General features: G+C 44.0%; 1 protein-coding gene across 4 annotated transcripts in view; it reads left to right on the forward strand.

Annotated features, from left to right (window-relative positions):
• Window positions 1–27,266, forward strand: part of MGMT (O-6-methylguanine-DNA methyltransferase) — a 265,516-nt gene that overhangs the window by 7,690 nt on the left and 230,560 nt on the right. Inside the window, exon 1 of one of the 4 annotated variants that reach the window (XM_069460301.1) lies at window positions 7,004–7,036. The exons of 2 other annotated variants lie outside the window; for them this stretch is intronic. The gene's annotated coding sequence lies outside the window, so the exon portion shown is untranslated. Of the gene's footprint in view, window positions 1–7,003; window positions 7,037–7,078; window positions 7,146–27,266 lie in introns of those variants that run through there. One more of the 4 variants, XM_069460302.1, reaches the window with a different exon arrangement.

Consider the following 27,266-nt stretch of genomic DNA (forward strand, 5'->3'; position numbering starts at 1 on the left):
GTGGGCAGCGGCAGCTCTGGGGGGCCGCGGGCTCCTGCCGGGCTCGGTGGGCAGCAGGGGCTCTGGGGGCCGCGGGCTCCTGCCGGGCTCGGTGGGCAGCGGCGGCTCTGGGGGCCGCGGGCTCCTGGCGGCCTTGTCCTCAAGGGGCTCCCCTGACGGGTGGGGGACCGTGGCTGTCACACACGTGTGCGCTCAGCGGGCCGGCGGGGGGCTGTGGAGAAGGCAGAGCGAGGGGGAGAGCTCCGTCTTTGTTTGGGTGGGGGAGGTCCCAAGTGGTTGGGGGCGTTGAAGAAAGTGACTTTTGAACGGGGATTTGGACAGTGGGAGCTGGCGGCGGCTGATGGTCTGGGGACCTTTCCCTGAGCAGGAGAGGCCGCTGCGGGCGTCCTGGCTGGCCACAGGTTGGTGTGTTGGAGGGACAGGTGGACAGATGGAGGGACAGAGACAGAGACAGACGGGGTGAGCCACCTGGGGCCTTGATGTGCTCCGGGAGAGGTAGAGCCTGAGCCCACTGAAGTCCCCGGAACGTGGCTTTGGGCTCTCCGCGTTCTGTGCGCATCGTCAGTGAAGTCGTGCCCGGTGACGGGCTGTGCCCTGGCCGGGTGACGGGACTGATGGTGGCCACGTCCTCGGCGCAGTGCGGGCCGTCGTGCTCAGCGTGCGCAGCCGCTCTTGCGGGAAGGCTTCTACGCCCCGGTGGAAGTTCCCAGAATAATGGGCAAAGGAGAGGCATGATGTGTTTCCAGAAGTTACTGAATTTAGCTAGCTACCCCAGGAAAAGCCCACGTGTGCTGTTCGTTATTGTACAGGAAAATTCGTTTCTGTCACCGTCGTGCTAGCGTCAGAGGGAGCTGTCGAGGCAGACGGGTGCGGAGGTCTGCGGGGCGCCGGCTGGCCAGCGGCCGTCTGCACCGTGGTCTCCAGCGGCCGCATCCGGGCCCCAGCTCGGCCCCGGGCCCGTCCCCTTCCCCTGCGGGCGGCACCTCGCCTTGCGAGCCCTGGTCCGGGCCCGGCGGCTGTGGTCGGGCCGGCGAGGCCGGAGTCCTGGGTTCGGGAATGTGCTGTTGACATTGAAAGTGTGGATTTGGGTTCTTCTCTGTTGCCGTCTGTTTATTTGTTTAGTAGCACTGCTGTGTTTGTTTAATTCCGTAGTGAGAGTCTCTAGGAATATGATTAATCTGCAGGGCCATCTTATAATGTAATTATTAATGATTGATTCTGCTTATCCTTGAAATCGGTAAGAGGGCGCGGTGGTCCGTGTGCAGCTGGGCTGCATTTGCTACGTCCGGTAAACACGGTCCGTGACAGCGCTCGGCCGTGCTGGCTTATTGCCCCGAGCGTGCTTGGTGAATGCAGGGCGTGTGGTCAGCTCTGTGCCATTGTCGCGATAGGCAGTTCCTTACGTGACTTGCGCGAATGCGGCAAGTGGTGCGAACAGCTCCTGCCACCACCGGTCAGGTGGGGACGTTAGTGATTGATCTTCCTGGGAGCGCGGCAGCGTGGGGACAGTCCAGGCTCTGGGAAGTTATTTTTACAAGTGTGCGTTGCGCCTTTGGGATGTTATATTGAAAAACCCAATTGCACAGTTACCATGGGAACCCAATTAGAATAGATTGCTTGATTTTTTTTTTTTTTTGTCTTTCATCTTGACCAAAAATCTAATGTATTTTAAATGTTTTCATATGGAATTGTAGTCACATACTGCCTTGTTACACCAAAGTATTCTGTTTCTTCTTTTTCAACTTCAAGCTGAAACAGTGCTAAGGTCGCTAGTGGGTCTTTAGGAGGGAGTCTCCTAGAAAGATTTAATCAAATTTCCGTGGAAAAGTTTGTGCCAGTGGAGGTGCTGGAAAGCTTTTTAAAAAATGGGAGAAGGAGTATTTTCCTAAGATGGCAGACAGAGGCCTCGTGTTCCTCACTGGGCGGAGGACGCGGGTGTGTTCCTCTGTTCCTCCTCTTTGTGCAGATTCGGGGAGCAGGTCCCTGAAAGGCCCTCCGGACTGCAGAGGGGTGGAGACGGGGGGTGGGGTCTCAGGACTCTTCCCTCCGAGCTGCCGGTCCCCACTCTGTTTGGTCTCAGAGTCTGCACATTTAAAACTTGTTAGGGATCCCAAAGAGCTTATGTGGCTTGCATAGTCCTATTTGCCACATTGGAAATTAACATGAGATATTTAAAAATATTTATTAATTTATTTAAACAATAATAACCCTATTCGATTTTTGTATAAACAACATTTTAAAGTAATAAGTAGCTATATTTTCTGTAAAAATAATTAATGAGGAATGTTACTGGTTTACTCTTTTTGAAAACTTTCAATGTCTGGATTGCTAGAAGACAGCCAGGTTCTCATATCTGCCCGTGCACTCAATCTGCCCTGACGTGTTGTTTTGGCTGAAGCATATCGAGATTCTGGCCCCAGATAAGTAGCTGGAGAGGGAAATGCATTTTAGTAGCTTTGCCAGATAATTGTGGGCATTATTCTTACGTAATCTGAGACCTCAGTGAACGTTTTGTGCTCCATTACATTTAAGATCCATTGGTGCATCTTACATATTGAATGATTTTGTGACATCATTTGTGTCATTCACTTGTCCTGTGGAAAATACTGCTTCATTTAGTTATACAGATCTTCCAATATTGATGTGTTTCATAACACAGCACTAAAAGTCATGTTTGCTACTATCACCACCTTGCTCCTCAGAAACTCTTCTAGTATCCGGAAGCCATGGTGGCGAGTACAAGTCTTCCAAAGTTTTAATCATCACTTGAAGTTCTCATTTTATCCCTAGCGGCAAATGCTGTCAGTGGTGTTACTCACAGAGACAGGCTCGCTTTGCTCATTTTTGAGAAAACGTCTGCCAGACGTGCAAGTCTGAATAGCCATAGTTTGTTAGTCACTCATGCAGGTCAAGCTTCAGTTCTAAGGAAAAGTCGGCGAGTTCCTGGCACGCCTCCACTCACACAGGTGCCCTCCTGAGGCAGCCATGGTCCTGGGTTTGCTTCCGAAGGCCCTGGGTCACAGAATAGTAAATTTAGTAAAGTTCACAGGTTTGATTGCTTCGTCAGGACGTTCTTAATGAACCTGGCTTTTTTCCCTTCACATGAGTGGGCGTGTGGGTGGCGGGGCAGGGAGGGGGAACTTAGGGTGATTCTTCCCAGAGTTTGGTTCTTGCTAAGTGTCAGCAGTTTTCCTGAACGTTCCGTCATCTGTCTTTCACTGCCAAGCATGTTGTTAGCCGCAGGTTTTTGTAGGTACGTTTATCATACTGAGGGCATTTTCCTCCCTGATGCAGTTCGTATGGTGAATTACACTGATTTTATATATTCTACCAATTTTGCATTCGTGGGCAATCCCCGCTTGGGCTTGCTGTATTATTATTTTTATATACTGTTGGACTCAGTTTGTTGATACCTGTGCGTGTTTTTGTGTCTGTGTTCATGAAGGATGTTGGTCTGCGGCATTCCTGAAGTGTCTTCCTTCTTTGTTATTAGGGCAAACCTGACTCATGAAATGAGACCTCTTCTATTTTTTGGGTTAGTTTGTATACTATTAGCATTGTTTCTTCTTTACATGTTTGATAGGATTTACCAGTGAAGCCATTTGGGTTTGAAGTTTTGTGAGAAGGATATTAACTACAAATTCAGTTTTTTAGTAGATACGGGGATATTCAGGTAATTTATTTCTTCTTGAGAGACTTTTTGGGATTTTGTACTTTTTAAGAAATTTGACCATTTCATCTAAGTTGTTGAATTGATTGGCCTAATGTTATTTTAATATTTCTTTATTATACTTTTAATGTTGGTAGGATTTTCGGTCATGTCTTTGTTTTTGTTCCTGACATTGGCAATTTGCATTTTCTCTCCCTTTTTCCTAACTGGTCTGGCTAGGGGCTTATCAGTTCTCAGAGAACCAACATTTGTTATCACCGATTTTTCTTTTTTTCTATTTTATTGATTTCTGCTCTTTATTATTTATTTCTTTCTGCTTACTTTGGATTTAGTTTGCTTTCTTTTTTGTTGTTTCTTAATGTGAAAGCTTAGATCATTAAGTTGTCCTTTCTTTTTTTCTCATATAAACACTTAATGCTAAAAATTCCCTTTAAGCGTTGCTTTAGTTGCACTCAGGTTGATATATTGTGTTTTCATTTTCATTCAGTGCAGTATATTTTTCAATTTCCCTTGTGATGTCTGCTTTAATACATGAGTTATTTAGAAGTATGTCATTTCATTTCCAGGTATTTGGGGATTTTCTCAAATGTTTGGAGACTTTCCGAATATTTTTCTGTTATTGATTTGTGGTTGAATTACTTTGTGGTCAGAGGACATACCTTTTATGATTTCAGTCTTCCTAAATTTGTGAGGCATTGTTTTATGGCCCATAATATGTTCTATCTTGGTGAATGTTTGTGTCTATTTGAACGGAATGTCTACTCAGTGGTTCTTGGGTGGAGTTTTCTTTAAATGTCAACTGGGTCAGGTTTGTTGATAGTGTTGTTCAAGTCTTCTATATCCTTATTGGTTTTCTATTTCCCTGTTCTGTAAATTATCAGGAGTATTGAAATATCCAACTATAATTGGAGATTTGTCTATTTCTCCTTTTCAGTTCTATTAATTCTTCATCTGTTTCAAGCGCTTTCATTAGGTGCACACATATTTAGAATTCATATGTCCTCATGGTGAATTAACCCCTTTGCACTTATGAAATAACCTTCTTTACTTGATAATACTCCTTTTTTTGAAATTATTTGTTTGATATTAAAATGGCCATTCCACCTTTCTTTTGATTAGTGTTTCTATGGTAAATATTTTTCCATTCTTTTATGTTTAACCTATGTTTATTTTCACATTTAATCTGTGTTTCTTGTGGACAACATATAGTTGGGTCTCTTTTAAAAAAAAATTTAATCTGACAATACCTTTGTAAAATTGGAGTATTTAGATCATTTACGTTTATTGTAATTATTAATATGGTTGGGTTTAATGTATCATCTTGCTGTTTGTTTTGTATTTGTACCATTTGTTCTTTTGCCGTTCCTCCCTTTTCCCTGCCTTTTTGATTATTTGAATATTTTTTAATGACTACAGTTAAACGTTCTATCTATACTATTAGCTTATTGGTTATTTCTCCTTTTTATGCTTTTTTAGTGTTTGCAGTAGGATGTGTAATATACATACTTATCATAGTCCGCATTACATAATATAATACAACTTGACATGCACTGTAAGCACCTTACAACAGTATTCTTCAATTTCTCTTATTCCATTTCTTGTTGTATTATTGCTACATGTGTAATAAACATCAAAATATACTGTTATTAATTCCGCTTTAGGTAGTCAGTTATCTTTTAGAGAGATTAAAAATATAATCTCCTCCCTAAGCATTTACATTTATTTGTATAGTTACTCTTTCCTGAGCTCGTCATTCATTTGTATAGTTCCTAATTTCCATCTGGCATCATTATTTTTTACACTTGAAAAAATTATACCAACATTTCTTTAGTGCAGGTCTGCTGGTATATGAATGAATGTCTTTCTTTTGTGTTTGTTTTTTTTGAAAAAGCCTTTATTTCACCTGCATTCTTTAAAAGATATTTTGTTGCTTTTATAATTCTTAGGTTGACCCTGTTGTTCTTTTTAATGCTTTAAAGATGATGTTCCATTGTGTCCTGTCTTGCATAGTTTATGATGATCAGTTTACTGTCATTCTTAAATTTGTTTCTTTGTGTAATTTGCCTTTTTTCTCCCTTCTGGCCATTTTAAAGGTTTTCTCTTTGTCACTTGTTTTCAGCAGTTTGATTATTTGTCTTGATGTAGTTTTCCTTATGTTTTTGTCTGCTTGGGTTTCACTGAGCTTCTTGCGTCTGTGAGTACAGGTTGAGTACCCCTTATTTGAAACACTTGGGACCAGAAGTGTTTCAGATTTCAGAATTTTTTGGATTTTGGAATATTTGAACATACATAATGAGATATCTTGAGCATGGGACCCAAGTCTAAACGTGTAATTCATTTATGTTTCATACACACCTTATACATATAGCCTGAAAGAAGTTTATACAATTTTTAATAACTTTGTGCATAAAACAAGTTTAGCCTGCATTTTGACTAAGACCTGTCACATGAGGTCAGGTGTGGAATTTTCCACTTGTGACATCATATCAATGCTCAAAAAGTTTTGGATTTTGGAACATTTTGGATTAGGGATGTTCCACCTGCATAGATTTATTTTTATCAGATTTGAAGAACTATCACTTCATCTTTCAATATCTTTCTGCCTCTGTTCTTTTTCTGAAGCCCCAGTTGCATGTGTGTTTGACTGCTTAATATTGTCCCACATCTCACCGGTGCTCTGCTCATTTTTATGTCTTTTTGTCTTTTTGTGCCTGGATAGTTTGAAAAATGCTATGTTTTCATTGTCACTAGTTTTTTACTTCTATGTCTAATCTGTGCATCAGGTGTACTTTCTATTTACATACTGTATTTTACATCTCTATAAGTTCCATATGGATGTTTTATATCTTTGATTACAATAATATTTCTTTCATCATGTGGATGGTTTCCTCTATCTTCTTGAATATATGGAACATATTTATAATAGCTATTTTTATGTCCCAATCTCCTTTTTTAATCATCTCTGCCTTTTCTGGGTGTAGTTCTGTTGAATGATTTTTCTCCTGCTTGTGGCTTATATTTCCCTGCTTATGTGTGTTGTTATTTTTTTTTTTTAATTTTTAAAAATTTCAGACTATTACAGGGGTACATTTTGGTTACATGAATTTCTTTTGTACAGTTTGAGTCAAAGTTATAAGTATGTCCATTACCCAGATAGTGTACATTGTACCTGTTAGGTGTGAATTTACCCATCCCCTCCTCTGTCCTCCCACCCGCTTGATTTCCGTTGACTTTTACATATGTACACATAAGTGTTGATCATTTAGTTCCAATTTAACAGTAAGTACACGTGGTGTTTGTTTTTCCATTCTTGTAGTACCTCACTTAGGAAGCTGGTCTCCAGTTTCATCGAGATTGTTACAAAAGGTATTAGTTTGTGTATGTGTTTTTAATTGGATTCCAGCCAATGAGAATTTTGTCATTGAGTGCTAGATTATGTTGAATTTTAAAGGGTTTGGACTTTGTTCTGGTGCAGGTAAGTTATTTGAAATCATTTGTATCCTTTCAAAACTTGCTTTTAAGTTTTGGTAGGGGGGTCCAGAAGAGGGTTTAGTCCAGGGATAGTTTAGCCCTACTACTGAGGCAATGCCTTTATTTCATAGCGTGTGTGTATGTATGTATGTATATGTGTGTGTTAAATGTATAAATATGAAATAAGGCAGCTGTGAGGCCTTTACCTGATGAGTGTCGTATTATGAAGTCTTTACACACTGCCTAGTGAGCATGTGAACTATTCCCAGCTCTGTGCTCAGAATTATTTGGCCTGCTACTTTCTGGGAGTCTTTCCTTGACCTCAGGATGTTCTTTCTCAAGCAGTAGCTCAGTAGTTAGGCAGAGACTCATACGGACCCTTCTGAAGATACCTGGAGCTTTTTCTGAGTAGGCCTTTCTTCTCTGGTTTCGTGCCCCCTCAATTATAGGTGTTTGGTTCTTTCTGAATTCTAGTTTCTGTCTCCTTTCCTTGGTGAGTCCACCCACTGGTTTGGTGTGGTCCTTCCTGCTCCATGCGGCCTGGAGACTGCTTCTGAGCTGTGCCCTGGGCACTGGCTCTCCTTGCGTCCCTTCCCTCAGGGAGCGTGGTCCTTGGCTACTGTTGTCCATTGTTTGGAAAACGTTGTTTTGTTTACCGATCGAGCATCCCTAATCTGAAATCTGAAATGCTCCAAAATCTGAAATTTGAGTGCTGATGTGATGATCAAAAGTCATGCTCAAAGAAAATGCTTATTAGAGCACTTTGGGCTAGGAATGCTTAGCTAATCAATTTTTGGATTAGGTAAGTATTTGCAAATATTCCAGAGTCCAAAAAAATCTGAAGCCCAAAACACTTGAGCATTGCAGATAAAGGATACTCAAACTGTACTTTATCTTGTTGCAGTTACATTTGGCCCGTACTGCTCCATCATGGCTAGGAGTGTAACTCCCCATGGAATTTTTAGTGGGACCATACTGACAAAAGAGACACCAGCTGGACTTATGTGGGACTGAGATTGCTCAAATTACATGAAGCCCTTTGGCCCTAACTCCAGACTTTTTAGTACATGAAGCAGATGAAAAGCTTCATTGACTACTTTTTGAGGATGTTTAGCTTGCTTATTCGGGCCCTCTCAAATTTCAAAGAACAATAATTATCAAGAACACTTAAAAGTTCTTCATCTTCCTTGTTGGACTTGGTATAGATAGATAGATAGCCTTTTTTTTTTTTATTGAAATAGAGTTAAAGAAGAAAACTAATTTACCCTCTAAACTTAGGCACAATATTACAGAATTCGTTTATAGTTAATTGTCTTCCCTCGTCCACAGTGCTTGAGTAATCCACAGGTTAAGTCCTAGATCACACGTGTGTGGTGAAGTCAGTAGAAATAATTGACTCTCTGTTAAGAAATCTGAAGAACTTTATCTGTACTTTTTGCTCCAAAGAAGGACTATTTCAACTCCACATGGAGAGGACCTAAGATTGGGGAAATGGAGGAAATCAAAGGCATCTTTAATGCAGATTATTTTGCTCTTGTCATGGTTGCAGGTTTAAATGAGTGTCGTCACTAGAAATGTCCTCTGCTGAGCTCTGTCACTGTGGTATTTTCACGTTGTCGAAGGTGAGACCAGACAGAAGAAGAGTGTGTTCTTTCCTGCCGGAACTCACACTCCGCTGTGGGGAGCGCGCTGGCAGCCTGGACTCTACTCAGTTAAATTTAATAGTGGCGGTAACATTACACCTGTGCACTGCTGTCTACCTGGGCTGCCTAGAGAGCTCTGCGCAACTCTGCATTTAAAACATGAATCACCTAGGGCTTTTTCCAGGGTGCTCGGGGAGCTGGTGTGACTCACTGGGCACACTGCACAGCTGGCCTGCTCGTTTAGACAGTACTTTTCCCACAGCCACGCACACACCTGGCAAAGCAGGAATCAACGGGTGTCCTACCTAAGCGTGTAGAGGTAAGAGTAGTAATCAGGACATTTGCCAACTTACCGCCGACTGAGCCGCTATCACGAGGCTGATCCTGCGCAATTCATCTGCTGCTCCCTCTCCTGCCCTGCCCACCTGCCCACCTGCCCACCTGCCGTCCTCCTGCTCCTCACCCAAGGTCATCGCCATTTTGAAATTTGTGTTTATCATTCTCTTGCTTTTTAAATTTATGTAGTTTTACTGTATATGTTTATTTTTTCTGCAAGGTCTCACTTGGTGTTGCTTGTTTCTGACCTTTATAAAGAGGACATTATATTGTGTGAATATTCTGAAACTTGCTTTCTTCCATTCAGAATCGTGTTTCTGAATTTCTTCTGTGTCACACGTAGCCATAGTTGGCTCATTCTCTGTGCGTTGTGGCGTTTCACCGTCTGTCTGTGCCACAGTTGGATGAGATACTTTTTTATTCTTCTGTCAGTGGCATTTGGATCCTTCCCCCTCTTTTGCCGGATCTGCAGCTACGATCACTCTTGTACGTTGCTGCCAGTGCACATTTATAATAGTTTCCCCTTGGTGTATACTCAAGGGTAGAGTTATTGGGCTGTCAGTGCTCAATGCTACAAGACAATAACTGTTTTGTAAAAATGCTGAAAGCAGATTAGACCCCTATCGGTTGATCCATATCCTTACTAAAATTTGGAGTTATCATACTACTTACTAATAGTCGCTAACCTACTGGGTAGAAAATTATGCCTCATTGTGATCTTAATTTGCATTTCTCTGATTACCAGTGACACGGAGCATCTTTTCATATTGCCATTCATGACTCCTCTTCTGCAAAATGCCTGTGCATGCCCTTCTGTCTGTTGGCTTGTCTTGTTCTTATTTATCTGTAGGAGTATTTCATATATGTCGGATTCTAATCCTTTGTCAGTTATGTGATGATCTTCCCCCAGTTTGTGGCCCGCCTCTTCCCCTTCTTTATAGTGTTTCTTGATGGACGGGAGTTCCTAATTTTAATATTGTTGAATGTAATTGAATTTGTGATTCTTTTCCTTTATAGTTTGCATATCTTACATCTTATTGCAAAAGCTCTTCCTTATTCCCAGTCATAAAAATTCTACTGTATGTTTTCCTTTTCGTACATAGGTCTAAAGACCACTTGGAATCCATTTGTGTGTGTGTGGCCTGGAGTGAAGTCCAGTTCTTCTGTAATACAAATGATCAGTTGCTCCAGCACCATTGGTTGAGTGACTCCTCTTTTATGGCTCTGCTGGGCCCCCACTGCGGAAGGATGACAAACAAATGACAAGAGAGACCCCACAGAACAGAGGAGAAAGGAGGAGTCACTCAAGAAATGACGCTGGAGCAACTGAGTGTTTCAGGTAGATGTGTGTCTGTTCCTGGGCTCTCCTGTCCCCTGGATGTTTTTATCTATTTGGGTGTAATGCCACAGTGCATTAATTATGCAGCTTCAGGCTAACTCTAAAAAATTGGTGAGAAAGTTCCCACATCTTGTTTTTCTTCTTTTTGAGTGTAATTCTTTTGGGGCCTTTGCTCATCTAGACAAATTTCAGAATCAGCTTGTCAAATTCTTAGCAAAAACCCTTTTGGTATTTGGAGGTCCTTGGATCCACTGATTAATGTGGGGAGACTCACTTTTTTATGATGTGAATCTTCCTGTTCAGGAATGTGCTCTTGTGCTCTGTCTCTAGGCCTTCTTTAGTGCATCTAAAATTTTAATAATTTTTTTCATACAGGGCTTATACACCTGTTGTAACATTTTCCCTAGGTCCTTTTATCTTGTTGTTGTTGTTATAATTGCTATTATAAATAGCACCTTTTTTGTAGGATTAAATTTTTCTTTATGACTGGTATATGGAAATGCTACTGATTTTTGTGTCTTCATTTTATATTTAATTTCCTTTCTAAATTCTTTTTAAAATTTTAATATGACCCGTGTGTATTCTTTGATTTTTCTGTGTAGTCAATCATGTCACCTATGAATGAGAGTTTTGCTTCTTTCTTTCTACTCTGTAAATCATTTCTTTCTTTTACTTACCATATTGCACTAGCTAGGATCTCCAGTTCCATTTTAAGTAGATGTGGTGATAATTGTTAGATTTACCTTGTTACTTATTTTAAAGGGAAAGCTGCTAATTTTTCACTACCAAAAATGATAACTTGCAATAGACTTTTTAGTAGAAAGGAAATTTCTCACTCTTTGGGTTGCCTGAAATTGTTTTTTTCTTTTTCTTTCTTTTTTTTTCTTCCCTTCAGTAGGTAAACAAAAAAAATGTCATAAACTATCTAGAGCTAAAGAAAACCTCAGAAATCTCTTCTTTTTCTTCTCTGCTCCTTGAAAAAAATTTAAAAGTCATTACTGGGCTTCGAATTTTATTAAGTGACTTTTCTGCATCTATTGAAATGATTATGTGATTCCAACACCAATATCTGCTAGTGTGGATCATTACTTCTATAGATTTATTAATGTTAAATCATCCTTGTGTTCCTAAGAGGAACGTTACTTGGCTACTAAGCATCATCTTTAAACACCTGTTAGACTATACTTGCTCATGTTTTGCTTAGAATTTTTGCATCTATGTTTATGAGTGAGATTGGCCTGTGTTTTTCTTTCTTATAGTATCCTTGTCGGATTTGGGTTTCAGAGATATTCTGGTTTTATAGAATGCGTTAAGGCCGGGCGCGGTGGCTCACGCCTGTAATCCTAGGACTCTGGGAGGCCGAGGCGGGTGGATCGCTCGAGATCAGGAGTTCGAGACCAGCCTGAGCAAGAGTGAGACCCCGTCTCTACTAAAAATAGAAAGAAATTATATGGACAACTAAAATACATATATACAAAAAATTAGCCGGGCATGGTGGCACATGTCTGTAGTCCCAGCCACTTGGGAGGCTGAGGCAGTAGGATCGCTTAAGCCCAGGAGTTTGAGGTTGCTGTGAGCTAGACTGACGCCACGGCACTCACTCTAGCCCGGGCAACAGAGTGAGACTCTGTCTCAAAAAAAAAAAAAACAAAAATAGAATGCGTTAAGTGCTCTCCATTTTCTGTTCTTTGAGAGAATTTAGATAAAAATGATCTTTTCTTTGACAATTCGGTAGATTTTGCCCATATAACCTGGTATTTGTGGGAAGATTTCGTAAATGTGTGGTTTTTAATTGCTCTTATAGTTTTAAGATTTTTTAATTCTTAAAAAAAAAAAAACCTCTGGTTAGGTTAACGATATTAATCCATGTTTGTTTGTATGGTATATCTTTTCCCATCCTTAAACTTTCAGCCTTTGTCCTTATATTTAAAGTGTGTTCACAGTGCATAGTTTGCTAAATATCCCATTTGCTAATCTTTGTCTTTTAAATGAAGATGTTTAGTCCAGTCGCATTAAAATAATTGTAGTTGAGTTTAGTTCTATCATTTTGCTATTTGTCTTCTGATTGTCCCATCTCTTTTTTTTATTTTATTTCTAATTTATTCTGCTTTCTTTTGGATTAATAAAATGCTTTTTTATTTTTTTCCTTTCTTAGCTTCCTAGTTATACATACTTGTATTTTTTCCTTAGAGATCAGCCTAGAGATCACAGGGTAACCCTAGACTTGTTATAGTTCACTTAAATTGCGACTTTACCACTTCCTCTGCAATGAAATACTTTACAAAATTTTATACTCCATTTTCCTCCCTCTCTCAGCTGTTATACTGTTGTATTTTAATTGTTTACACACGTGAAAGGCAGGAATCCTTGCTGCTGTTTTAAGCCTCAGCATCCACGTGGCATGTCCCACACCTGTGCTCTTGTTGCCTCTCACCACGTTCCCTGCTCTGGGCTGGCTGACTCTGCCAGACGAGCTTTCTTAGGGGGTTTTGTTAATTTTTTATTTTTATTTTAATTAATTTATTTATTTTGAGACAGAGTCTTGCTCTCTTGCCTCGGCTAGAGTGCCATGACATCGTCATAGCTCACTGCAACCTCAAAGTCCTGGGCTCAAGCGATCCTCCTGCCTCAGCCTCCCAAGTAGCTGGGACTACACCGGCTAATTTTTCTGTTTTTTGTAGAGACAGGGGTCTTGCTTTGTTCAGGCTGGTCTGGAACTCCTGGCCTTCAGCGATCCTCCTGCCTCCACCTCTCAGAGTGCTAGGATTACAGGCGTGAGCCATTGTGCCCAGCCTCTTTGTTTGTTTGTTTGTTTGTTTCAATGCTAGTCAACTGGTAGTGAGTGTGCTCCATTTGACGACATGTTTGGCCTCCATTTTTAAACACTAGCTGAGCGCTTACTGGTTGCTGAGTCAGCAGTTATTTTATGGCATTGTGCGAATGTGGCATTCCCTTGTCTTCTGGTTTCTGAAGTTTTCTGTTGACAACTCAGCTGCAGTCGGATTGGCCCCTTTGAAGGTAATGCAGATTTTTTTACTCCGGCTGCTTTTCCGATTTACTCTTTGGTTTGAAGTTAATCGTGTCATGGTGAGTTGTGGTTTTCTCCGTATTTCTTCTGCTTGGGGTTTGCCAAACTTCTTGAATCTCTGGGCTGACATCTGTCATCTGTTTTGGAAAATTCTTGGCCCTAATCCCTTCAAATACTGTTCTGCCTCATCCACTCTCTCCTTTCCTCTGGGCCTTGAATTATGCGTAGGTTAGTCCTTCTGATTCTGTTCCCCAGATCTCTAACGTTATTCTTTTCTTTTCGTTCCCTTTCTCGTTCTGCACTGCAGTTGGATGTTCTCTGCTGACCTGTCTTACAGATCACAAACTCTATTTTCTGCTGTGTTTAGTCTGTTGATAAACTCATCCAGTGCATTATGAATTTCAATTTTTTTCTTTTTCAGTTTTAGAATGTCCATTTTGTATTTTAATAAGTATTTCAATTCTGTATCTAAAATTTTCTACTTTTCCACTCATGTTGTCTTCTTATTTTTAAATATATCCATTCATTTAAAAATAATGCAAAATTATTTTATAGTTCTTATCTGCTAACACCAGTATTGTGGGCATTCATTCTTGTGCTCATATGTTGTTTTTTTCCTGTTGATTATTAGTTACAAATTTTGCTCTCTTTGCATGTTTTTAAAGTTGTAATTGTATGCTAGACTTGTGGATAAAGGACTGTAAAGCCTCCAGATGATCACATTTTCCATCAAAGAAAAGGCTCCCTCATCCCTGGTTAGGCGTGTGGAGTGAGGGGCTCCTGACCTGAGGGATGGAACTGGGTTGGGGCTGGGCTGTGATTTTGGTAAAACTCAGTGCCTGGTTGGACCCTTTCTGTGAGCCTGGCTGGTCTTCTAATCGAAAGCCTGCAGGTCTCTCTCCAGACTGTAAATGCTTCAGGAGACACGAAGGTTTCGAGCTTAGCTCCTTGGCTTCCCATTGCCCTGCACTTTCACGATCTGGCCCACGTCTTGGAAGATGTGACTGTGCAGTCCAGGCAGGACACCTCCTCCCCCTCCCCTCCCCTCCCCTCCCCTCCCCTCCCCTCCCCTCCCCTCCCCACCCACCTGTCTCCTCCCCTCCGCAATTGTCTCTCAGGCACCTTAGGTGCAGGGAGACTGCGCTGCCCCTTCCCCCGCCCTTGCTGGGCCCAGCTCCCTGGGCTCCTGAACCCAGCCCCACAGGATGGGAGACTGGTCACACTTTTGGGGTGCTTCATGTTCCTGGCCTTTTTGCCGTCCCTGCCAGACCACCCGAAGAGTCCCTGACCCCTCTTTCCCAGGTGGCGTGGAGCGTGTGGACTGGTCCCGGCTGCTCTCCACCTGCCCCTGCAGCGGGTGAATGTTCCGGCAAGGGCAGGGCTGGTGAGCGGCTCAGCTCGGAGGGCGGTCTCCACCCCGACTCTGGGCCGGCTGTCCATCCTGGCTGCTGCCACGGCCCCACAACCTTTAAAAGATAAGCTTTTTGTAATTTTTCTGACTTTTTACAGTACAGCTAGTTAGGGGGAGCATTGGGCTGCCTCAGAAGTGGAAGTCCCCACTGACCGGTTTTGGTTCCTCTTGCCCCTTGCCCATTCTTTCTCCCATTGCTTATTTTCGCTTGTGTACACGTTTCAAAAATAGTTATTCCATGTTGTGTACCAGCTGCTTTAAATATCCACAGACCCAGGGTCCAGTGTGGCCTTGTAGTTTTCTCCTGTCTTATTTCTTGTCACGTTTTCTCTCATGACAACTTGAGACCTTGTTAGTTTGGTGACTTTTGTTTGGCTGTGAATTCACGTGGCTTGAGCCCGATCATTCGACTTCCGAGGGCTAAATCAGGGATGCTTTTCTCTGCTTCTCTCCCGGGGGCCTGTGGCTTTGCCGCTGCCGGGATCCGTGGGGTGTTGTCAAGGCAGCGTCACTCAGGTGTGGCCTTTCGAAGGGCCCTGCTCGATCAGGGCTCTCGGGTTGTCTTCCCCGTGGTATCAGAGGACGCCCGTGGCCGTGTGTCTGGGCAGAGTGCGGCTGCGTTCCCTTCCCACCGATGCCGCCCCCGCGGGCTCTGGTCCTGGCGTGCTGTCCTTTCTCCGAGTGCCCCCATTCTCCCCATGTCGTTCCTGCGTGCTGGAGAGGGTGGCCGTGAATTTTTAAGCAATTATCATTTGTTCACTATCTGGTGTATTATAGTTCCTTAATCCAGTTTTCTCAGAAGAACTGGGTTGATAATGTTTTTATATAAAGCTACCAAAAATTAAATATAGACAAAATATTGAAGATTTAGAAAAAGTAATATCAAAATCCGTTCTTAGGTGCTTACTAGTGTGCACAAATACACATCCAAATAGGGATCACATCATTTAGAGAGATGTTACCGAGGGGTTGCCATGCACCAGGCTCAGCGTTGCATCTGGGGAAAATTGTCAAGGTCGCCTTCCAATCTGTATCCACGTGCTCACTGACTAATATTTATTTTTCTGCCCTGGATCTGGGAGGCAGCCCTTGTTGAGAGGCTTGCTGCAGGGTTCTCTAGAGGACAAAGCTGCACTGAACTCCAGAGGCCTGTATTGGGTGCATGCAGACCACACGCGTGCTCACACACGCCCAGGAATATTGCTGCGTGTGGGGTGATCGTAATCTTGTGCTCGGCTTTCTCGCCTGGCCTCACAAATGCTCGTCCACGCTTCCCAGCGCTTTGTCGGTATTATTTTTGGAGATGGCAGAGTGTCCTACTGTAAAGGTGTAGTGTTCTTCCATTGTTAGGTGTTACATTTACGGCAGTTTCGTACCTGAGACTCTGTCCTAAAGAATTAGTTAAAATTTTGTGCACAAACATGTTTAATATAGTGTTTTGAGAACTAAAGCAGGGAAGATTTCTCATGTCCTAGATTGAGAAATCCTTAACTTAGCCTCTCAGCTTCTGAGTTCGGGACTGTGTTGTGTAAATTTGAAGCCCCGGAAACCTTAGTCACCTGCAATGTGGCGGGTGTTTGTGGTGCGTGTGCGTGTGCATGTGCGTGGCGCGTGTGCGTGGCGGGTGTGTGTTGGGCTGGGGCTGTGCACTGTCCAGACGGGTTCCTGACCGCATGCAGCCTGGGCTCCCAGGGGCCTGGCTGAGTGACTCGCTCAGTGACCAAGCATGTGCTGTGTGGCAGCCGGTGAGCTCTGGGTTCCTGATTTATCAGTGACTTCAACTCCTCGTTACCTCCTGGGTCTCAATTTCCCTAATGTGTGCAGTGACAGGGCTGGGCAGGGCTGTCCAGCAGAACTTCTTGCGGTGGCAGAAATGTTCACCGTCTGTGCTGCCCAGGATGGTAGCCAGTAGTCACATGTGGCTTCTGGGCACTTGACATGTGACTAGTGTGACTTAGAAGCTCAATTTTAAATTTTTATTGCATCCCAGTTAATTGATTTAAAATAAGTAGCCACATGTGGCTAATAGTTACTGTATTGGATAATGCTGGTCTAGATGGATTCAGTGTGTGTTTAATGGTATTAAGTGGTCTTTAGAGTCTGTTCTGATTCTGACATCTGGTTTTCTTTGCTTGTTTGTATTTATTTCTTCATTCATTTATTTATTTTTACCTTGAGTGCTCTGAGCCTCGGGAGCGCCTTTCTGTGTGCTCTCCGATCACGTGCCTTTCCCTCCTGTGCTGTGTCAACAAGAGACACCACCCCCGTGGGGCAGGGAATTTGCCTGAACAAGACACTAAAAGTATAAAATAGGCTGAAGTGGAGAAGAAGAAAAGATTTGTTGGCGTACACAAGCTTGTTTTGCAAAACCAGCTAAGTAAACTAAAGACGTTACCCACCTATAGGCATTCTGCCCTGTTAACTGCAGTGTTCCTTCAACCAGGTTTTGAATTTTTGTCAAAATTAACAATTTAAATTTACGATTCAGTTTTCTGCTATAAGTACTTGCTGTTTGCAGATGAGACTAATTACCATTTGCATTCATGGTACAAATAATGTAATTTAGAGTTACAGATCTCTTGATCCTCTGGGTCTAGGCGAAATAAATGTAGTATCTAATGCTGGAATGGAGCAAGATTTTTCTTTGAATCTTAAAATATCTGCTTTGAAAAACTGGGTTATTTTAGAAACTATAAATAGTCAGTTGGTAATTAGGTGTTTGGTTTTATCTGTTGCAATGGAGAGCTTATTGGGGTTCAGCGTACTCTTGCCCGTGGATCGGGAGCTTTTATAGGCCAAGCGGTAAGAGACATCCTCCCTGCCTCAGCTGCTGGTCATGACTCGTCACAGGTGATGGATGGCCTGCTGAACTTTTAAATTCGTGTTTGCTGGTGGAGAAAGAAAATTCTCTCTTTTGATAGGGTCTCCTCCAAAGTTCTGCAACCATTTTGTATAATCTTAGCCTTGTTCTGTGTCACACAGTCACGGGGAGGCACGATAGCGCGGACAGGCCTTCCCTGTCAGAGGGTTGTGGAATTTGGTCTTGCGTGGGCTTATCTCTACCCACCAGGATTCTCCTCCCTTTTCTTCTTGGCAGAGCTTCTCCGCTAGTTAAAATGACATCAGAACTTGGTCGGGATGTAAGTTCCTGCAGAAATAGCCCAGCGTCTGGCCAGTACACAGAGAGTGTAGTGACTCCCCCAGCACGTTCACAGGCCGGGGGTGGTGTCTCCCCCGTGTCCGTGTCCGGTGGGCTGGGCATGGACGGCGCGCAGCTGACAAGATTGATGCTGCATTAGCCGAGCCTCGGGTCCCCCAGGGCCGGGACGGGGCATCAGCAGGCCTCCTTCACACGGCTGTCCGCAGAGAGCACGGAGCAGCGGGCGGCGGTTTTGTTTTAGTATTTGCCGTTTGGGGTCTCCCTTTAAATTTATCCTCACCCTTTAAAAAATAATTGATAATTTATTTCTTAGAAATAAAACGTTACAAACTGAAAACTGTTTTATAAATGTTCCAGGAAACCCGAATGCCTGGAATTTTCATTGTCACCTAAGTCTTCCTCCTGCCCACCCCCTCCAAAAGCCAGTTTGGTTCTGGCCTTCGAGCTGCATACTTTCTATCTGCCTTTTTCATGTGATCCCATAACAATAAGTACATTTTAAAATTTATGAAAGTTTAATGAATGGTCAGCGAGAGGAGAGACTACTTTTATAACAAGATTAATACCTGGGCTCAAGGGACATAACATTTTAGTAAAATCAAAATTTGTATAGTTATCCTAGCAGTGCTGGCAACCTCTGGCTTCCTTATTAAAATGTCTAAATAAAATACTGGCGGCCGTGCCTGGCTTTGTCTCCATCTGCTCTCTCTGGCCTGACCCGGAACCCAGTCAGGGTGGTGAGGCCCGGGCCAGGGTGTCCCTGGTTTCTGTCACAGCTCATGCAGCTGTGGACTCTCACATGAGGCACCAAGGCCGGCCGTCCCATGGCCAGTCTGGAATCTGGACTCCAGACGTTTCTGGGGAAAAATACAGGAGAAATATCCCACAATGTAGCCAGCATTTGGTGTTATTTTAAATAAACTCATACATAATCTATACCTTTTCTCCTTTTAATTGCTACACTTTAAAAAGAGGTCTTGGTGGGTTTTTTTGTTTTTTTTTTTTCTTTTTTTTGGCAAGAGAGGCCTATTGGGGTAGAAGTTGTAGAGCAAATACTCCGAATGGTTTCTGATTTTAACAGGGGAGCATCATTTCTTGATCTAATTTATAATGTGATATAAAGCTGCTGGCCAGCTGACACTAATCGTAATTTATGATCTATTTAACCTTTTTATTTCCCAGCCACCGCACGCACCGCCCCATCTCTGTGCCAGCGCGGTGCAGGGCGGAGCTGCAGCGTCACCGTTCTGGATCCTCGCGGCCGGGGAGGGCCGGGGAGGGCTGCACACGGCTCCCGTGCTCGGCACAGGGGCTTGGTCAGGGCCCTGCAGACTCTTCACGCCATCCTTGTCCCCTTTCCCTTTTCTGAACCGCCAGGTCTTTAGGGTCAGAGTAGAGCCTGCATGTACACAGATGACAATGGCTTTTATTTTTTAACTTTTTATTTTGAGATAATTTTAGACTTGCAGAAAAGTTGGCCAAACAGTACAGAAAGTTTCTGTAGACAACCTCCGTCTCTGTTCGCTGAGCATGAACACCTTACATAACCATGCCACGGTTACCGCAACCGGGGCGTTGACGTGGTATATTATGACAAACCCTCCTTTGTCCCCTCTGGTGCAACTGTCTGAATGTGTGTGTTTCCCCAAAATTCCTATGTTGAAGTTCTCACCCCCAAGGCGACGGTGTTAGGAGGTTGGGCCATTGGGTGGTGATGAGGTCACGGCCGTGAGCCAGGAAATGGGCCCATCAGACACGGGCCCTGCAGGCGCCTTGATCTTGGACTGCCCAGCCTCCAGGACTGTGAGACAGCAATTTCTGTTGTTTATAAACCACCCAGTCTAAGGCGTTTTTTTATAGCAGCCAAAGGGACTAAGACATCTAGTTTGTGACAGTGGCGTTTAGTGGTGTTTGTTTCAGCAGAGTGCCTGAGCCCTTCCAGACTAACGCAACGTGGAATGTGTCTATGCCATGACCAAAGTCTAGGCTTGGAAGTGTTTGGAAGATTTGACCTTGGATACCCACCTTCCACTTGAGTGCCACGTCCTTGGGCTAGTTCTTTAACCTCCCTGTCTGCCTCCTTATCTATAGATAATTTGATCTACCTCAGGTTTGCCATGAGGAGTAAATGAGATAATGTATGTAAAGCACCTGGCCTAATGCCAGGCATATGTAGCTAATAAATGTCGTTCCTGCCCAGCTAGACTTTTTGATAGCCCCTTGGCATGGAGTTGCCTACATAAAGATGCAGAAGCCTTCTTTTTCTGGGGTGTTTGCTTTTTGACAAAAAAGGAAATAAATGATCACATAGTTATTTTATTTTGCCTTTAAAAAATGAGTTAAAACAAGATGGATAATGTATGCCAGAGGTGTGATGCGGTAGTCATCCTCCTCAAGGAAGGCTGCGGCAGGACACCCCCCAAACCATGTGAAGACGGGGAGTGGGGGATGGGGGACCGGGCTGCCCCCCCAAACTGCTGCCCTCCCTGTCGCATGTGATCAACTTAGGGGAACCACATGCGGGGACTCAAGGGTTTCTCTCTTTATTCTTTTCCTTGCAATCAAGTTACATTCTTTTTTTTAAGCAATAAAGTTTAGAACAAAATGAGGAATAGAGAACAAGATGTCGAGACGCACAGACCTGAGAGAGACGGCTGGTTTTAAAAGCAGCCGTAACATAAAGATGCATGTAGTCTGCAAATGCACTTTTTCTTTTTATGGCTCTACTCCATATTTCATTTATATTTAAAACTGAGTTGACGAATATGAATACAGATATTTAGAGTTATTGTAAAGTCATATTTGTTTATGTGCGTGGTCCAGTTTCCAGACCATATCTCATGGTTTAAAAGGGAGAGCCGTTAATGGTTTCACCCACACTGCTTGGTTTTTTTTTTTTTTATTATTATATTCCAGCTTCTATTCTTCAGGTGTGTAGCTATTTTAGTATTATGAAGAATGATGGATGATGCAGGAAAGTTTCTTTGGAAGCACTTCTGATATTGTGCAATGCACTTGGGGGTCAGCCACACTTGACTGATGCGTGATTTATCCGACGTCCCTGCCATTTCCCGAGATAAAGCTGCTATTTTATCAAAAATGCCAGCAACTGTGATTTAGAATTTATAAACCTCCGTTTTCAAATAATTGTTCTGATTACTTTCTGCTTTGGCAATAAAATGATAAAGGTAATTGCACACAAATGTGAGATAGCACCAAAATACAATAAAATTAACCTGAATTAGCTTGACTTGTCGATGAGAAGTATTTATGAAATGTAGTGTTGCAATAAGGGAGGGAGAGTGATATTATAGCTGGAAGGTGAGTTATTGCCTTAATGTAATACTCTTTGAAATTTAAAAAAGAGACTGTTACTGTTGCGGGTGATTGTGCTTTTGAAATTAAGTTGAAGTGATTCTTATAATTGGCAACAATAATGCATTTTGAAGGTAATATCTTTTATTGTGTTATGCCTAGTTGCATTACCTTTTATTTGGCGGTTTTTGGCTTCAGCTTTTCAAATACTCAGGTAGAAGCAGACTTGGAATTCTGTCGGATCCCGGGGGCTCGAATGTTTTATTCTCTTTGTAGCAGTGCCCCTTGTCCGAATGTTACAGACTTTTTTTTTTTTTTTTCAAATTGTTTAGATACCAAAGGTTAAATATTGTAGTTAGTCTCATGGTTCTTAACATAGCAGATCCAGTGGTCCTTTTCAATAGACGCAGTTTATAACCTTCCTTTTACATTCCTGAAATGAAATTCATGGATAATAGCTACTTAACTTAAAGTAGGAAAAGAACAGTGATTTATAATAAAATAATATGCATTCAGAACAGGAATGCTTGGGCCAGGACTATGCTAGAAGACGGAATGAAGTAACCAGGTGTTTGTACCTGGAACACAGCTGCTACCAATGGAGACCAAGACAGTCTTGTTTAGTGGACATTCATCATCTGATCAGCACTGACATTAGTGACATAATTTTTCCAAAACAGTGGAAAACTTTTTGTAAAGTTCCAGAGAAAATAAAGTCCATCTTTCTGTTGAGTTACAGGGCAGTTGCATTCCCAGAAAGCCCTGTAGTAGTGTGTAGTAAAATGTGCAAAAGATTTTGTCTTTACATGTTACATGGGGTTATGCTTTAGGGTCTGAATAATTTTAGACTTGAATGTGCTGCAAGACATTTGAAAGTGACAGGGGATACAGGACGGCACTCTTGTTTGGGATGGTCCCACGTATCCCAGAACACTCTGCATTCCCGATTCCCCCCATTTCAGTGTGGATAGCTCCCACCGTCATTGTCACAACCAAAATTGCCTTCAGATTTTCAGTCCCCCGCGCCCCCCCCCCCCATTGAAAAGGACCGGAAAAGACTGTTTATAGAGAATCCGACACCAGCCGGGTTACGATTGGGTCAGGAAGTGCCTGGTGCCTCCTGCGAGGGCTGCCTGCGCCCTCACTCATGCCACCGTAGGAGGCCGCGGTTTTGGCTCCTGGTGTTTCCTGGGCGTCCGTTTCCAAGTGGATGGGGAGAGAAAGGTTCCCCCAGCGGAGAGCCCTGGAGGACGTAATCGGTTGTACCGTAGCGCCGTCTGCCGCCACAAGCACCTTTGTCTAGTCCAGGTTTGTGTGAGTGTGGTGGGTATTCTTGTCCTTTATTTTTCTGACTTGTTTGGTAATAAATTTTCTAGTGTTGGTAATCTGTACAGCGTCTAGCAAAGACGGACTTTTGGAAGCTATGGCCAACTTCGCAGAGTAACATAGACTTAAAATTGCCGTATGGGTGTTTCCTCCTGTGGATTTTGGGAGGAGAGCAGGGATCTGCTGTTTTTCTAAAGAGAATGAAGTGTTGGGAAGGAATATGTCCAGGAAAAATAGAACTCCTGGGAGTTGTTTTCAGAAAAAAATCAGTGGAATTTAGAAAATTGAAGCGAAACAAGATTTTGTGGTAGCTAAATATCTTTTGTAACCTCCCCCACCCCACTTTTATTTTCTAGGCTTTTGGTAAACTGTGTACTATTATAATAGCCTATGGTTTTAATAGCCTTCTGGTTTAGATGAAAGTGAAAACCTAATAAAGGCTTTGTGATTAGCCTAGCATGCATTTCTATGCTCATAGGACTGCTAACATATAGCAAAGATCAGCTTGTTTTATTACTATGTAATACATGTAAAAGTAAAAATGGAGTATTCTTTTTTCTTAACATTTTACGTAAGGCCGCATTTTAGGGGTTGTGAATTATCGTGGAGCTCAGCCACATGGTGACTGTCTCACTGTGGGCACATTCTAGTTGGTCTTTGATTTCTTTAAAAATAGTTGAGTTTTGTCTGCATCTGATACATCCAGTATCTCAACTCAAGTCTTTGTGGGTCTGCTACTTTTTGTTCTTGTTCTTGCTCATGGTGTCTTACTTGCATGTGTGCCTGGTTCTTTGATTATGCTGGACATTATATTTGAGACACTATTCATCATGTGTAAGGAATGTGAAGTGTGAGGTGATCGTGCTTGTCCCTGGAGTAGTTTTGGTCACCAGCAGGTCTCTGAATCGCCCAGGTGGCCGGGGCTGGGACCTGGCAGAGTGGCCTCTGCTGTTTTTCAGTCACTAGTTTTTTGTGGTATTTGCTCACTAGGCCAGTGGTTCTCAACGGCGGGTGACTTTGCACGCCAGGGTAAGTCTGTCACTGGAGACATCTTGGGCTGTCACAACGGAGGGGGTGCTACTGCCATTCAGCAGGTGGAGGCCAGGGATGCCGGTAAACATCCCACTAGGCGCAGGACCGTCCCTGCAGCAGAGTTATCTGAGCCCCGTGTTGGGACTGCCACGGTTGAGACTGTTGGTTGTCCTCTCTGTAGAACTGGTTCAGAGCCAGCTGGCCCCTGCGCCACCCACTTTCATCAGTGGCACCCACCTCGTTCCCATGCACCCCACCCCTATCCCGCACAGCAAAAGAGTTTTCTCCTTCTGTGGGTTTTTAGGGATCCCTTGTCTCCCATTCCCTCTGCAGCCACTTGGGGCAGGTCCATTGGGTCTGCTGGCTCCACCAGGATGCCTGAGCGCCACGGGGCCCTGCGTTCTTGGGCTCAGCCTGACGCCGGCCTCCCTGCTGTCGGGGGCTTCCGAGCTCCGAGCCTCCAGGTCCCAGCCAGCCCTGTTGTTTCCTCCTCTTTCATCTTCCTTAATCTGCTCTGTCCAAGCGTGTACATGCTGTTTGTAGAACTGCACGCTCCATGTTCTTTTCTCTGTGTCTTGGCATAGTCATTTTTTTCCACTTCCAAATAAACACCTTCTACCCCCTTTGAACTCCTACCCATCTTCCAAAACTCCTCCCATGAAACTTGTCTTGGCACTTGAATTTAGATGTCTTGTTCTTTAGGAAATCTCTGAACTCGTCTCTGGGTCTTTTTTAGATCAACACAATGTAGTTAAGGGTATGAGCCCTGCAGCCAGACTGAGTAGGATTCAGCCTTCACTGTGCCACTTGGCGGCTGTATGTCTGTGGCCAGGTTGCTTAAGATCCCCAAAGGCTCAGTTTCCCTGTCTCTAAAATGGGGGTTCTAGTTTGCAGGGTGACAGTGGAGAACTAGGCGAGAATATGCCCGTGTGGACCCGCTGGGGCAGGGCACCTGTGATGGGGACTGGCCAGTGCTGAGTCATCCCTGTGGGCCCTCGGGACAATGCCCTTGGAGCCAGCCCTGCCAGGGGTGGTCTTTGCTGTTGTCTCTGAGTATGTCCCACGTCCTTGGGCAGGGAGCTCAGTGCTCATTTTTGTTTCGGGTACAGGGGGCACAAATTTGAAGCCGCCCCTCCTGGCCGCGTGTAGGTGGAGGATGGTGCCTTTGGGGAGGGTCTTGTCTGAGTAGCCCAGACGTTTTCCGGGTGGCGCGAGGCCTCCTGGCACAGAGCATCCCAGGGCACCCCGAGAAACGATGGCCCTGCTGGAGGAGTCGGATTTCCAGTCTCTGTCTGAAGAAGGTCCAGATGGGTTGGGGATGTGGGTGCCCCCGGAATGAGCCCCAGTCAGTAGGAAGTCGGAGTTCGGCGCCCGGGGAGAAAAGTCCTGTGAGGGCCGGGATGGGGATTTATGGCCCGTGCCGCGGGAAGCAGCTCGCCGAGCCTCTGGTGAGTGGACCAAAATGACAAATGGTTTCTGGGCAACTTTTTATTGTCCAGCCTCGCGCTGTATTTCTTTCGAGCGTGGCTGTGCTTGCTAGTGTCTTGATTGTATTAGTTACTCGTGAGATGGAGAAACCTTTCAGTCCCCCAAAATAAATATGGATCTGCTTTCAATACATTTTATCTGTTAAATTTCAGCAGCTGGGAGACAAGCCTAAAGCTTTTCTTTTTATTCTACCATGGGCTTTTAGGGTTTAAATCCAAGATAAAACACTTACTAAACCACCAGAGCCTGGGCGGGGTGTTGAGTCCTTTGCAAGGAGGTGATGCCTTCTGTTCTGTGAAGTTTTTGTTGCTGAGGGGTCCCCGTTTCCTTCTCTCACCAAGGTTGCTTTCTCTTCTGGGCGAGGCTCCTTCAAGTTTTGGGAGCTCTCGGTCAGCCCAGCGGCACTTCCCAGCCTGTCTTCCCAGCCTGTCTGCCCCGGCCTGTGGGAGGACAGACCAGGGGGAGGGCCAGGGACGTTCAGTGTACAAAGCCGTCTTCCAGAGGGTCCAACGGCCACACCCCCTCCGGCCCACCTCAGCAGCCCCAAGCAGAGACAGCCGTCCCCAACCTGGTGACGCGTAGGGAGCATTGCGCATGGGCCGGTTCTGGACAGTGCAGAGGAAGGTTGTGTGTGCAGGACCTGGCAGAGGACGGACGGCGGGAGGTGGCAGGGCTGGAAAACCGGAAGGGACGTGGGTGATCTTCACATCAGACACTGAGGTGGGTGGGTGCTGACCTCTGGCATAGAACGGATTTAGCGAATTCGGGAAACAGCCATCTCAGGCCGAATTGCTTACTTGATTGAAAACAGCAAAGATTATGTTTTCTGTCATGAAGAAGGTTCGTGGATATTGCTGATTACTTATTTGAAAGACATAATCAATAAAGTGAAATTCAGTAAAATCAAATAATTTGGCCAATTATTTCAAGGAAATAGCTCTGAGGGGCTTTGAGTTATCAAGGCCATTGTGTGATTTCAGTGTGAGGCCAAGAGTTCTTGCCTGTCATTTGGCTTCACGAGAGTTCTATTTGTTTTTTCCTTTTGGGTTGAAATTTTACCTTTCCTATATGAGATGTTTATTATTGCTACTCAAAAGGGTCTGGAATATATATTGCTTTAAGCTGTGGGATAAAGTTCCCCTCATGATGGTTTAATTTTTATTGCGTCCCCATGGTGTGCGCGCCGTTGTTCACGTGACGCACAGGACAGCGTCTGCCCCTCGAGACCACATTCAAAATTGCATCCTCCGCGCACATCACGCGTCCAGGAACTGCACGTACACACGAGTACCGACTCCTTCGTGTTGGCGCTTTCTCTTTCTGTTTGCCTCACACATTAATATTTCTTTGTCCTGGTGTACTGTTTCTGTAGAAAAAGATGTGCTTTACCAAGTAGAAAAGAATTTACAGTAATGGTAGTTAATTATTTTAGTTCCAAGTTGTTTAGAATTGGTAGCATTACTAACACTTCAGCTAAAATTCTACGATAGGATGATTGAGAGGTGCTATATTTAAGTGTGTTTTCCAGTTTAACCAGAGGTGACTTTAGACAAGGAATTCTGCTCTGCCAGACAATTTATTTCTCTAAGTATTATCAATTTAGCTTTTTCATGGTTATATGTGATTCTGAGCTACAGCATTTGCTTGGTTCATTGAAATCTATCTATGTAATAGGTTTTACAAAATCTAACTTGTAGGTATTGAAAAGCTTTTCCTGCCTCCCAGCTTTTGAGAAAAGTCCCATGAAACAGTATGACACTAAATCGCTCCAGAGCCGAGTGAAGAGGCAGCAGCAGGCGGCTTGGGTGCTCCTGCTTGGGGGCCGTGTCCCAGGGGATGGGCGAAATCCCAGAGCTTCGGTTGGAAGAGGAGCCTGAGGCCCTTGCCGCCCTCTCCAGGCACAGATCGCGTGGGGACATGCAGGGCCACACCTCGCCAGGCGAGCATGCCGTGTCCAGAGGGGACCCTGAGCAGCCCAGCTTGTCCCCTCAGAGCTGCCCTCTGCCCAGCAAGCCCCCATCCCTGCCCTCTGGGAGGACCGTGGGTA

This window comes from Eulemur rufifrons, chromosome 28, assembly GCF_041146395.1.
Source record: "Eulemur rufifrons isolate Redbay chromosome 28, OSU_ERuf_1, whole genome shotgun sequence".
NCBI classification, from domain to species: Eukaryota; Metazoa; Chordata; class Mammalia; order Primates; family Lemuridae; genus Eulemur; species Eulemur rufifrons.